We start from the raw sequence: 13,894 nt of genomic DNA, 5'->3' as shown, positions 1-13,894 counted from the left end.
CACAAAAATGTTAAATGATCAACAACTGAAGTATACATTAAAATATTGCATTCAACACTGAGGAGCAGAATTATATGTATTAGATTATAAGAGTCGAGTGTTTGATACAGGGATTTATTCGGATATAATTCCAGATTTCCCTTTGGAAAGAAAAAATAAGTTTCCCTAAAATGAGGTAAATTGGAGTTTGCTTTATTGGGATTGTTGCTTTCATCTGGATTGTCACTGTAGGAGAATAGGCTAAACTAGAAGAATTTATAACTTACTATGTTATGAAATTGAAACATATTCTACAAAAGTATTTTCCTATTAAAGAGCTGTGGCAGGTGACTGATGAGTCTCTTCCTATGTATATGTGAGCGAGAGATGTGTCAATCACACCTAGCGGTGCTGGGAAGAGCAGGGATAGTTTTGTCTACTGCTAACATTCCCAGCCGGATCCTCAAAGTACTTTTTCTCTGAAATGATGGAATGCTGTAGAAAATAATATGCCTGACCAAGCTGAAATTCATGCTGCCTGTGGCTTGGGTAGCACGAATCGCCTGACAGATTTCATTTAACCCCTTCATCACGAAGACTGTTTTCACCTTCATGACAGGTCAAATTTTACAATTCTTTAACCCCTTTACCCCCAAGGGTGGTTTGCACGTTAATGACCGGGCCAATTTTTACAATTCTGACCACTGTCCCTTTATGAGGTTATAACTCTGGAACGCTTCAACGGATCCCGGTGATTCTGACACTGTTTTCTCGTGACATATTGTACTTCATGATAGTGGTAAAATTTCATTAATATTACCTGCATTTATTTGTGAAAAATATGGAAATTTGGCGAAATTTAGCAATTTTCCAACTTTGAATTTTTATGCAATTAAATCACAGAGATATGTCACACAAAATACTTAATAAGTAACATTTCCCACATGTCTACTTTACATCAGCCCAATTTTGGAACCAAATTTTTTTTTGTTAGGGAGTTATAAGGGTTAAAAGTTGACCAGCAATTTCTCATTTTTACAACACCATTTTTTTTAGGGACCACATCTCATTTGAAGTAATTTTTGGGGTCTATATGATAGAAAATAACCAAGTGTGACACCATTCTAAGAACTGCACCCCTCATGGTGCTCAAAACCACATTCAAGAAGTTTATTAACCCTTCAGGTGTTTCACGGGAATTTTTTGAATGTTTAAAGAAAAATGAACATTTAACTTTTTTTTCGCAAAAAATGTACTTCAGCTCCAATTTGTTTCATTTTACCAAGGGTAACAGGAGAAAATGGACCCCAAAAGTGGTTGTACAATTTGTCCTGAGTACACCGATACCTGATATGTGGGGGTGAACCACTGTTTGGGCGCATGGCAGAGCTCGGAAGGGGAGGAGCGCCATTTGACTTTTCAATGCAAAATTGACTGGAATTGAGATGGGACGCCATGTTGCGTTTCGAGAGCCCCTGATGTGCCTAAACATTGAAACCACTCACAAGTGACACCATTTTGGAAAGTAGACCGCCTAAAGAACTTATCTAGATGTGTGGAGGGCACTTTGACCCATTAAGTGATTCACAGAAGTTTATGATGCAGAGCCGTAAAAAATAAAAAATCATATTTTTTCACAAAAATGATCTTTTCACCCCCAATTTTTTTATATTCCCAAGGGTAAGAGAAGAAATTGGACAGCAAAAGTTGTTGTACAATTTGTCCTGAGTACGCAGATACCCCATATGTGGGGGTAAACCACTGTTTGGGTGCATGGCAGAGCTCGGAAGGGAAGGAGCGCCATTTGACTTTTCAATGCAAAATTGACTGGAATTGAGATGGGACGCCATGTTGCGTTTGGAGAGCCACTGATGTGCCTAAACATTGAAACCCCCCACAAGTGACACCATTTTGGAAAGTAGACCCCCTAAGGAACTCATCTAGATGTGTTGTGATAGCATTGAACCCCCAAGTGTTTCACTACAGTTTATAACGCAGAGCCGAGAAAATAAAAATTTACCACAAAAATTATTTTTCAGCCCCCAGTTTTGTATTTTACCAAGGGTAACAGGAGAAATTGGACCCAATAGTTGTTGTCCAATTTGTCCTGAGTACGCTGATACCCCACACGTGAGGGGAACCACCGTTTGGGCACATGGGAGAGCTTGGAAGGGAAGGAGCGCCATTTGGAATGCAGACTAAGATGGATTGGTCTGCAGGCGTCACGTTGCATTTGCAGAGCCCCTGATGTAACTAAACAGTAGAAACCCCCCACAAGTGACCCCATATTGGAAACTAGACCCCCCAAGGAACTTATCTAGATGTGTTGTGAGAACTTTGAACCCCCAAGTGTTTCACTACAGTTTATAACGCAGAGCCATGAAAATAAAAAATCTTTTTGTTCCACAAAAAATATTTTTTAGCCCCTAGTTTTGTATTTTTCCAAGGGTAACAGGAGAAATTGGACCCCAAAAGTTGTTGTACAATGTGTCCTGAGTACGGTGATACCCCATATGTTGGGGTAAATCCCTGTTTTGGCGCATGGGAGAGCTCGGAAGGGAAGGAGCACTGTTTTACTTTTTCAACGCAGAATTGGTTGGAATTGAGATCGGATGCCATGTCGCGTTTGGAGAACCCCTGATGTGCCTAAACAGTGGAAACCCCCCAATTCCAACTGAAACCCTAATCCAAACACACCCCTAACCCTAATCTGAACGGTAACCCTAACCACATCCCTAACCCTGACACACCCCTAACCCTAATCCCAACCCTATTCCCAACCATAAATGTAATCCAAACCCTAACCCTAACTTTAGCCCCAACCCTAACCCTAACTGTAGCCCCAACCCTAACTGTAACCTTAACCCTAGCCCCAACCCTATCTCTAACCCTAGTCCTAACCCAAGCCCTAACTCTAGCCCTAACCCTAGCCCTAACCCTAACCCTAGCCCTAACCCTAGCCCTAACCCTAGCTGTAATGGGAAAATGGAAATAAATACATTTTTTAAATTTCTTAATTTTTCCCTAACTAAGGGAATGATGAAGGGAGGGTTGATTTACTATTTATAGTGGGTTTTTTAGCGGATTTTTATGATTGGCAGCCGTCACACACTAAAGGACGCTTTTTATTGCAATAAATATTTTTGCGTTGCCACATTTTGAGAGCTATAATTTTTCCATATTTTGGTCCACAGAGTCATGTGAGATCTTGTTTTTTGCAGGACGAGTTGACATTTTTATTGGTATCATGTTCGGGCACGTGACTTTTTTGATTGCTTTTTATTCCGATATTTGTAAGGCAGAATAACCAAAAACCAGCTATTCATGAATTTCTTTTTTGGGGGGGGGCGTTTATACCAGTCCGCGTTTGGTAAAATGGATAAAGCAGTTTTATTCTTCGGGTCAGTACGATTACAGCGATACCTCATTTATACCATTTTTTTATGTTTTGGCGCTTTTATACGATAAAAACTATTTTATAGAAAAAATAATTATTTTTGCATTGCTTTATTCTGAGGACTATAACTTTTTTATTTTTTCGCTGATGATGCTGTATGGTGGCTCATTTTTTGCGGACAAGATGATGTTTTCAGCGGTAACATGGTTATTCATATCCGTCTTTTTGATCGCGTGTTATTCCACTTTTTGTTCGGCGGTATGATAATAAAGCATTGTTTTTTGCCTTGTTTTTTTTCTTTTTACAGTGTTCACTGAAGGGGTTAACTAGTGGAACAGTTTTATAGGTTGGGTTGTTATGGACACGGCGATGCTAAATATGTGTACTTTTATTGTTTTTTATTTAGATAAAGGAATAAAGGAATGTATTTATGGGAACAATACATATATATATTTTTCTTTATTTAGGATTTTTTTACACACCTAAATTTTTTTTTTACTTTATAACATTGCCCCAGGGTGGATCAATAAAAAGTCAACTCGTCCCGCAAAAAACAAGACCTCACATGACTCTGTAAATCAAACCCCCCTTCATCACCCTCTTAGTTAGGGAAAAATAAAAAAATATATTTATTTCCATTTTTCCATTAGGGTTAGGGCTAGGGTTAGGATTAGGGTTGGGGTTAGGATTAGGGTTGAGGTTAGGGTTGAGGCTGGGGTTAGGGTTAGAGCAAGTGTTAGGGCTAGGGTTATGGTTAGGGTTGGGGCTAGGGTTGGGGCTAGGGTTAGGGTTAGGGTTGGGGCTAGGGTTAGGATTAGGGTTGGGGCTAGGGTTAGGGTTGGGGCTAGGGTTAGGGTTTAGATTACATTTACGGTTGGGATTAGGGTTAGGGGTGTGTCAGGGTTAGCGGTGTGGTTAGGGTTATGGTTGGGATTAGGGTTAGGTGTGTGTTAGGGGTGTGGTTATGGTTGGGGTTAGGGGTGTGGTTGGGATTAGGGGTTTGTTTGGGTTAGGGTTTCAGTTAGAATTAGCGGTTTCCACTGTTTAGGCACATCAGGGCTCTCCAAACATGACATGGCGTCCGATCTCAAGTCCAGCCAATTCTGCTTTAAAAAAGTAAAACAGTGCTCCTTTCCTTCCGAGCTCTCCTGTGCGCCCAAACAGGGGTTTACCCCAACATATGGGGTATCAGCGTACTCAGGACAAATTGTACAACAACTTCTGTGGTCCAATTTCTCTTGTTACCCTTGGGAAAAGAAAAATTTTGAGGGCTAACAAACCATTTTTGTGGGAAAAAAATTATTTTTTATTTTCACGGCTCTGCATTATAACAGAATAGCAAAATGGCCGACAGCACATGGGATAAGTGGATGCACGTCCTAGTTCCACTGGACCCCCATGGAAAGTGTACATACCAAGTAAACAATGAAGGACAGCATCCAATCCAGGTGAAAGTGTTCAAAAATGGATTCCTTTATTTGCCAAAGTGCAATTTGGCAAATAAAGGAATCCATTTTTGAACACTTTCACCTGGATTGGATGCTGTCCTTCATTGTTTACTTGGCTCTGCATTATAAACTGTAGTGAAATACTTGGGGGTTCAAAGTTCTCACAACACATCTAGATAAGTTCCTCGGGGGGTCTAGTTTCCAATATGGGGTCACTTGTGGGGGTTTCTACTGTTTAGGTACATCAGGGGCTCTGCAAATGCAACGTGGCGCCTGCTGTTGTGAATTCTGTTGTTAAGCTCCCTCCTGTGGTCATGAATGGTACTTCAGCTGGTTCTGTCCATGGGCTTCCTCTGGTGGTTGTGAGTGGAGCTGCGGCTTCTGAGGCTCCTTCCACAGGTGACGAGGTTAATTCGTTAGCTGGCTGCTCTATTTAACTCCACCTAGATCATTGCTCCATGCCACCTGTCAATGTTCCAGTATTGGTCTAGTTCGCTCCTGGATCGTTCTTGTGACCTGTCTTCCCAGCAGAAGCTAAGTTCCTGCTTGTTTTTCTCTGTTTGCTATTTTTTCTGTCCAGCTTGCTATTTTGATTTTTGTCTTGCTTGCTGGAAGCTCTGGGACGCAGAGGGAGCGCTTCCGCACCGTGAGTCGGTGCGGAGGGTCTTTTTGCGCCCTCTGTGTGGTCTTTGTGTAGTTTTTTGTGCTGACCGCAAAGTTACCTTTCCTATCCTCTGTCTGTTCAGTAAGTCGGGCCTCACTTTGCTAAATCTATTTCATCTCTGTGTTTGTAATTTTCATCTTAACTCACAGTCATTTTATGTGGGGGGCTGCCTGTTCCTTTGGGGAATTTCTCTGAGGCAAGGTAGGCTTTATTTTTCTATCTTTAGGGCTAGCTAGTTCCTTAGGCTGTGACGAGGCGCCTAGGGAGCGTCAGGAGCGCTCCACGGCTATTTCTAGTGTGTGTGATAGGTTTAGGGATTGCGGTCAGCAGAGTTCCCACGTCTCAGAGCTTGTCCTGTATTATTAGTAACTATCAGGTCATTCCGTGTGCTCTTAACCACCAGGTCCATTATTGTCCTCACCACCAGGTCATAACAGTACAGGTGGCCAAAAGTATTAATGCATCTCAATAGAGGGATAAGAGAAGTTCTGAGACCATTTTTTTTTCTTTGCAGTGTGTTTTGTCTCTTTTCCCCTTTACCTCTGGGTGGTTCAGGATACAGGTGTAGATATGGACATTCAAGGTCTGTCCTCTTGTATGGATAATCTCACTGCAAGGGTACAAAACATTCAAGATTTTGTGGTTCAGAATCCGATGTCTGAGCCTAGGATTCCAATTCCTGATTTGTTTTTTGGGGATAGATCTAAGTTTCTGAATTTCAAAAATAATTGTAAATGGTTTCTTGCTTTGAAACCTCGCTCCTCAGGTGACCCTGTTCAACAAGTGAAAATCATTATTTCTTTGTTACGTGGCGACCCTCAAGACTGGGCATTTTCCCTTGCGCCAGGAGATCCGGCATTGCGTGATGTTGATGCGTTTTTTCTGGCGCTTGGATTGCTTTATGATGAACCAAATTCAGTGGATCAGGCAGAGAAAATCTTGCTGGCTCTGTGTCAGGGTCAGGATGAGGTAGAGATATATTGTCAGAAGTTTAGGAAGTGGTCTGTACTCACTCAGTGGAATGAATGTGCGCTGGCAGCAATTTTCAGAAAGGGTCTCTCTGAAGCCCTTAAGGATGTCATGGTGGGATTTCCCATGCCTGCTGGTCTGAATGAGTCTATGTCTTTGGCCATTCAGATCGATCGACGCTTGCGTGAGCGTAAAGTTGTGCACCATTTGGCGGTATTATCTGAGCATAGACCTGAGCCTATGCAATGTGATAGGACTTTGACCAGAGCTGAACGGCAAGAACACAGACGTCGGAATGGGCTGTGTTTTTACTGTGGTGATTCCACTCATGCTATCTCCGATTGTCCTAAGCGCACTAAGCGTTTCGCTAGGTCTGCCACCATTGGTACGGTACAGTCGAAATTTCTTTTGTCCGTTACTCTGATTTGCTCTTTGTCATCCTATTCTGTTATGGCATTCGTGGATTCAGGCGCTGCCCTGAATTTGATGGACTTGGAGTTTGCTAGGCGCTGTGGTTTTTTTCTTGGAGCCCTTGCAGTATCCTATTCCATTGAGAGGAATTGATGCTACGCCTTTGGCCAAGAATAAGCCCCAGTACTGGACCCAATTGACCATGTGCATGGCTCCTGCACATCAGGAGGATATTCGCTTTTTGGTGTTGCATAATCTGCATGATGTGGTCGTTTTGGGGTTGCCATGGCTACAGGTCCATAATCCAGTATTGGATTGGAAATCTATGTCTGTGTCCAGCTGGGGTTGTCAGGGGGTACATGGTGATGTTCCATTTTTGTCTATTTCGTCATCCACCCCTTCTGAAGTCCCGGAGTTTTTGTCGGATTACCGGGATGTATTTGATGAGCCCAAATCCAGTGCCCTACCTCCTCATAGGGATTGCGATTGTGCTATCAATTTGATTCCTGGTAGTAAGTTTCCTAAGGGCTGACTGTTCAATTTATCTGTGCCAGAACACGCCGCTATGCGGAGTTATATAAAGGAATCCTTGGAGAAGGGTCATATTCGCCCGTCGTCGTCACCATTGGGAGCAGGGTTCTTTTTTGTGGCCAAGAAGGATGGTTCTTTGAGACTTTGTATTGATTACCGCCTTCTTAATAAGATCACGGTCAAATTTCAGTACCCTTTGCCGCTGCTGTCTGATTTATTTGCTCGGATTAAGGGGGCTAGTTGGTTCACCAAGATAGATCTTCATGGTGCGTATAATCTTGTGCGTATTAAACAGGGCAATGAATGGAAAACAGCATTTAATACGTCCGAGGGCCATTTTGAGTACCTGGTTATGCCATTCGGGCTTTCCAATGCTCCATCAGTGTTTCAGTCCTTTATGCATGACATCTTCCGAGAGTACCTGGATAAATTCCTGATTGTATATTTGGATGATATTTTGGTCTTCTCGGATGATTGGGAGTCTCACGTGAAGCAGGTCAGAATGGTGTTCCAGATCCTTCGTGCTAATTCTTTGTTTGTGAAGGGGTCTAAGTGTCTCTTTGGAGTTCAGAAGGTTTCATTTTTGGGTTTCATTTTTTCCCCTTCTACTATCGAGATGGACCCTGTTAAATTCCAGGCCATTTATGATTGGACTCAGCCGACATCTGTGAAGAGTCTGCAAAAGTTTCTGGGCTTTGCTAATTTTTATCGTCGCTTCATCAGTAATTTTTCTAGTGTTGCTAAACCGTTGACTGATTTGACCAAGAAGGGTGCTGATGTGGTCAATTGGTCTTCTGCGGCTGTGGAAGCTTTTCAGGAGTTGAAGCGTCGTTTTTCTTCTGCCCCTGTGTTGTGCCAGCCAGATGTTTCGCTCCCGTTTCAGGTCGAGGTTGATGCTTCTGAGATTGGAGCAGGAGCTTTTTTGTCGCAAAGAAGTTCTGATGGCTCGGTGATGAAACCATGTGCCTTCTTTTCTAGAAAGTTTTCGCCTGCTGAGCGCAATTATGATGTTGGCAATCGAGAGTTGTTGGCCATGAAGTGGGCATTCGAGGAGTGGCGTCATTGGCTTGAAGGAGCCAAGCATCGCGTGGTGGTCTTGACGGATCACAAGAATTTGACTTATCTCGAGTCTGCCAAACGGTTGAATCCTAGACAGGCTCGTTGGTCGCTATTTTTCTCCCGTTTTGATTTTGTGGTTTCGTACCTTCCGGGCTCTAAGAATGTGAAGGCTGATGCTCTGTCAAGGAGTTTTGTGCCCGACTCTCCGGGTGTTCCTGAGCCGGCGGATATTCTCAAAGAGGTGGTAATTTTGTCTGCCATCTCCCCTGATTTGCGGCGGGTGCTGCAAAAATTTCAGGCTGATAGACCTGACCGTTGCCCAGCGGAGAAACTGTTTGTCCCTGATAAATGGACTAGTAGAGTTATCTCTGAGGTTCATTGTTCAGTGTTGGCTGGTCATCCTGGAATCTTTGGTACCAGAGATTTGGTGGCTAGATCCTTTTGGTGGCCGTCTTTGTCGCGGGATGTGCGTTCTTTTGTGCAGTCCTGTGGGACTTGTGCTCGGGCTAAGCCCTGCTGTTCTCGTGCCAGTGGGTTGCTTTTGCCCTTGCCGGTCCTGAAGAGGCCCTGGACGCATATTTCTATGGATTTTATTTCGGATCTCCCTGTCTCTCAAAAGATGTCGGTCATTTGGGTGGTTTGTGATCGCTTCTCTAAGATGGTCCTTTTGGTACCCTTGTCTAAATTGCCTTCCTCCTCTGATTTGGTGCCGTTGTTTTTCCAGCATGTGGTTCGTTTACATGGCATTCCGGAAAACATAGTTTCGGACAGAGGTTCCCAGTTTGTTTCGAGGTTTTGGCGATCCTTTTGTGCTAGGATGGGCATTGATTTGTCTTTTTCCTCGGCTTTCCATCCTCAGACTAATGGCCAAACCGAACGTACTAATCAGACTTTGGAAACATATCTGAGATGCTTTGTTTCTGCTGATCAGGATGATTGGGTGTCCTTTTTGCCTTTGGCTGAGTTCGCCCTTAATAATCGGGCCAGCTCGGCTACTTTGGTTTCGCCATTTTTCTGCAATTCTGGTTTCCATCCTCGTTTATCTTCAGGGCAGGTTGAGTCTTCGGACTGTCCTGGTGTAGATACTGTGGTGGATAGGTTGCAGCAGATTTGGACTCATGTGGTGGACAATTTGACCTTGTCCCAGGAGAAGGCTCAACGTTTCGCTAATCGCAGACGCTGTGTGGGTCACCGACTTCGTGTTGGGGATTTGGTTTGGTTATCTTCTCGTCATATTCCTATGAAAGTTTCCTCTCCTAAGTTTAAACCTCGTTTCATTGGTCCGTATAGGATTTCTGAGGTTCTCAATCCTGTGTCATTTCGTTTGACCCTTCCAGCTTCTTTTGCCATCCATAATGTATTCCATAGCTCGTTGTTGCAGAGATACGTGGCGCCTGTGGTTCCATCCGCTGATCCTCCTGCCCTGGTGTTGGTTGAGGGGGAGTTGGAGTATGTGGTGGAGAAGATTTTGGATTCTCGTATTTCGAGATGGAAACTCCAGTACCTGGTCAAGTGGAAGGGTTATGGTCAGGAAGATAATTCCTGGGTCTTTGCCTCTGATGTTCATGCTGCCGATCTGGTTTGTGCCTTTCATTTGGCTCGTCCTGGTCGGCCTGGGGGCTCTGGTGAGGGTTCGGTGACCCCTCCTCAAGGGGGGGGTACTGTTGTGAATTCTGTTGTTAAGCTCCCTCCTGTGGTCATGAATGGTACTTCGGCTGGTTCTGTCCATGGGCTTCCTCTGGTGGTTGTGAGTGGAGCTGCGGCTTCTGAGGTTCCTTCCACAGGTGACGAGGTTAATTCGTTAGCTGGCTGCTCTATTTAACTCCACCTAGATCATTGCTCCATGCCACCTGTCAATGTTCCAGTATTGGTCTAGTTCGCTCCTGGATCGTTCTTGTGACCTGTCTTCCCAGCAGAAGCTAAGTTCCTGCTTGTTTTCTCTGTTTGCTATTTTTTCTGTCCAGCTTGCTATTTTGATTTTTGTCTTGCTTGCTGGAAGCTCTGGGACGCAGAGGGAGCGCCTCCGCACTGTGAGTCGGTGCGGAGGGTCTTTTTGCGCCCTCTGCGTGGTCTTTTTGTAGTTTTTTGTGCTGACCGCAAAGTTACCTTTCCTATCCTCTGTCTGTTCAGTAAGTCGGGCCTCACTTTGCTAAATCTATTTCATCTCTGTGTTTGTAATTTTCATCTTAACTCACAGTCATTTTATGTGGGGGGCTGCCTGTTCCTTTGGGGAATTTCTCTGAGGCAAGGTAGGCTTTATTTTTCTATCTTTAGGGCTAGCTAGTTCCTTAGGCTGTGACGAGGCGCCTAGGGAGCGTCAGGAGCGCTCCACGGCTATTTGTAGTGTGTGTGATAGGTTTAGGGATTGCGGTCAGCAGAGTTCCCATGTCTCAGAGCTTGTCCTGTATTATTAGTAACTATCAGGTCATTCCGTGTGCTCTTAACCACCAGGTTCATTATTGTCCTCACCACCAGGTCATAACAGCCTGCAGACCAATCCATCTATGTCTGCATTCCAAATGGCGCTCCTTCCCTTCCGAGCTCTGCCATGTACTCAAACAGTGGTTAGGTTACCCCCCACATATGGGTTATCAACGTACTCAGGACAAATTGCACAACAACTTTTGGGGTCCAATTTCTCCTGTTACCCTTGGGAAAATACAAAACTGGGGGCTAAAAAATAATTTTTGTGGAAAAAAAAAGAATTTTTATTTTCACGGCTCTGTGTTATAAAATGTAGTGAAGCCCTTGGGGGTTCAAAGCTCTCACAACACATCTAGATAAGATCCTTAGGGGGTCTACTTTCCAAAATAGTGTCACTTGTGGGGGGTTTCAATGTTTAGGCATATCAGTGGCTCTCCAAATGCAACATGGCATCCCATCTCAATTCCTGCCAATTTTGCAGGCGCTCAAATGGCGCTCTTTCCCTTCCGAGCTCTGCCCTGCACCCAAACAGTGGTTTACCCCCACATATGGGGTATCAGCATACTCAGGACAAATTGTACAGCAGCTTTTGGGGTCCATTTTCTCCTGTTACCTTTGGTAAAACAAAACAAATTGGAGCTGAACTAAATTTTTTGTGAAAAAAAAATAAATGTTCCCTTTTTTTAAACAACAACGTTTGGGGTACAATTTCTTCTGGTACCCTTGGGAAAACAAAACATTGGGGGCGAAAAGTTCATTTTTGTGAAAAAATATTATTTTTTATTTTTACGGCTCTACATTATAAACTTCTGTGAAGCACTTGATGGGTCGAAGTGCTCACCACACATCTAGATAAGTTCCTTAGGGGGTCTACTTTCCAAAATGGTGTCACTTGTGGGGAGTTTCAATGCTTAGGACATTAGTGGCTCTCCAAATGCAACATGGCGTCCCATCTCAATTCCTGCCAATTTTGCAGGCGCTCAAATGGCGCTTCTTCCCTTCCGAGCTCTGCCATGCGCCCAAACAGTGGTTTACCCCCACATATGGGGTATCGGGGTACTCAGGATAAATTGTACAGCAACTTTTGGGGTCCATTTTCCCCTGTTACCCTTGGTAAAACAAAACAAATTGGAGCTGAACTAAATTTTTTGTGAAAAAAAAATAAATGTTCACTTTTTTTAAACATTGCAAAAATTCCTGTGAAACCCCCGGATGGTTAATAAACTTTATGAATGTGGTTTTGAGCACCTTTAGGGGTGATTTAAGGGCATAAAAATTCAAAGTTGGAAAATTGCAACATTTTTGCCAAATTTCGTTTTTTTTCACAAATAAACACAGGTAATATCAAAGAAATTTTACCACTAGCAGGAAGTACAATATGTCTCGAGAAAACAATGTCAGAATCACTGGGATCCATTGAAGCATTCCAGAGTTATAACCTCATAAAAGGACAGTGGTCAGAATTGTAAAAATTGGCCCGGTCATTAATGTGCAAACCACCCTCGGGGCTTAAGGGGTTAACTTTAGACCCAAAATTTTTTAGGGTAACAGGAAAAAAAAAGGACCCAAAAATTTGTTGTGCAATTTCTCCTGAGCACGCTGATACCCTATATGAGGGGGAAAACTACGATTTTGGCGCTTGGCAGAGCTTGGAAGAGCGCTGATTGACTTTTTGAGTGTAAAAGTTGCTGCAATAATTAAAGGATGTCATGTTGTGTTAGGAGTGCCCCTGATGTGCCTATACAGAGAAAATCCCCCCACGTGAAACCATTTTGGAAAATAGAGTCCTCGGGGAAATTAATTAGATGTGTGGTGGGCACCTTGATCCCCCAAGTGCTTCAAAGAAGTTTCTACCGTTGAGTCATGAAAAAAAACAAAACTATTTTTTTTCCCACAAAAATGTTCGTTTAGCCCCTTTTTTTAACAGGGGAAAATGGAGCCCAAAATTTGTTGTGCAATTTCTCCTGAGTACAGAAATTTTCCAAATGTGATTGTAAAGTACTTTTGAGGCACAGTGAAAGCTCAGAAGGGAAGAAGAGCCATATTGGAGTTCAGATTTTGCTGGACTTATTTGAGGATGCCATGTCATATTGGTAGAGCCCCTGAGGTGCCAGAACTGCACAAACCCCCATAAGTGACCCCAATTTACAAACTACACCTCTCAATTAATTCATCTTGGGGTGCAGTGATCACATTGAACCCACAAGTGTGTCATAGAATTTTATACCATTGGGCAGTGAAGAAATAATAATTAAATTTTTAGCGCCAAAATTTTGTTTTAGCCCAGATTTTACATTTTAAAACAGAGAATGGGTAAAGATGGCACTAAAATTTGTCCCAAAATTTCTGCTGAATGTGGAAATGCCCCATATATGACTGTTTAGTATAGCTTAGCCACACAGCGAGACTTGGGAGGGACGGAGCGTTATTTTCCTCCTGGAGTGCACAGTTTGCTAGAATAGTTTGCAGAGTCCATATACAGAGCCCTTAAGTGTTAGAAGAGCAGAATCACCTCTCAAGTGACCCCATTTTGGAAATTAAACCCCTTTGGGAATTTATCTACATGTGCAGAGACGATTTTGACTCCATGGATGTTTTACATAAATAAGCAGCAGTGGATGTTGCTGAGTGAAAAATGGAAACTGCCATTTTAGTGCACAGTAAGATGCAGTCACCAGTACATTGCAGATATCAAAATATAAAGGGTTAAACTGCACCCTATAAAGTGTCCAAGTATACAAAGACTAAAAAGCGCATGTCAAAACCAGGGAGTCCATCCCAGAGCGTATTCCATGACAATAGATCAAATGACAGCGCCTCAAACCGTGGTGAAAAACAAGCCTTACATTTTATTCTGCCTCCTGTGGCAACGTTTCGGTCCAAAGACCTTTTTCACCACATCAGGCGGAGCGTCAGCGCATGCTCAGTGACTACCGCTGACGTCACTTAGGCTGCGCTGACTCCCCGCCTGTCGCGGTGAACTTGACAGCGTGGGAAAATGTTCAGAAACTT

At 43.3% G+C, this 13,894-nt stretch overlaps 1 protein-coding gene across 1 annotated transcript in view; it reads left to right on the top strand.

The window, feature by feature from the left end:
* The window catches only part of GRIN2C (glutamate ionotropic receptor NMDA type subunit 2C), a 143,657-nt gene that overhangs the window by 57,331 nt on the left and 72,432 nt on the right, over nucleotides 1-13,894 (top strand). The gene's annotated exons all lie outside the window — the stretch shown is intronic.

This window comes from Ranitomeya imitator, chromosome 2 (assembly GCF_032444005.1).
Source record: "Ranitomeya imitator isolate aRanImi1 chromosome 2, aRanImi1.pri, whole genome shotgun sequence".
Classification (NCBI taxonomy): Eukaryota; Metazoa; Chordata; class Amphibia; order Anura; family Dendrobatidae; genus Ranitomeya; species Ranitomeya imitator.
Note: the sequence above shows the minus strand (reverse complement) of the source record. Positions and strands in the feature narration are given on the sequence as shown.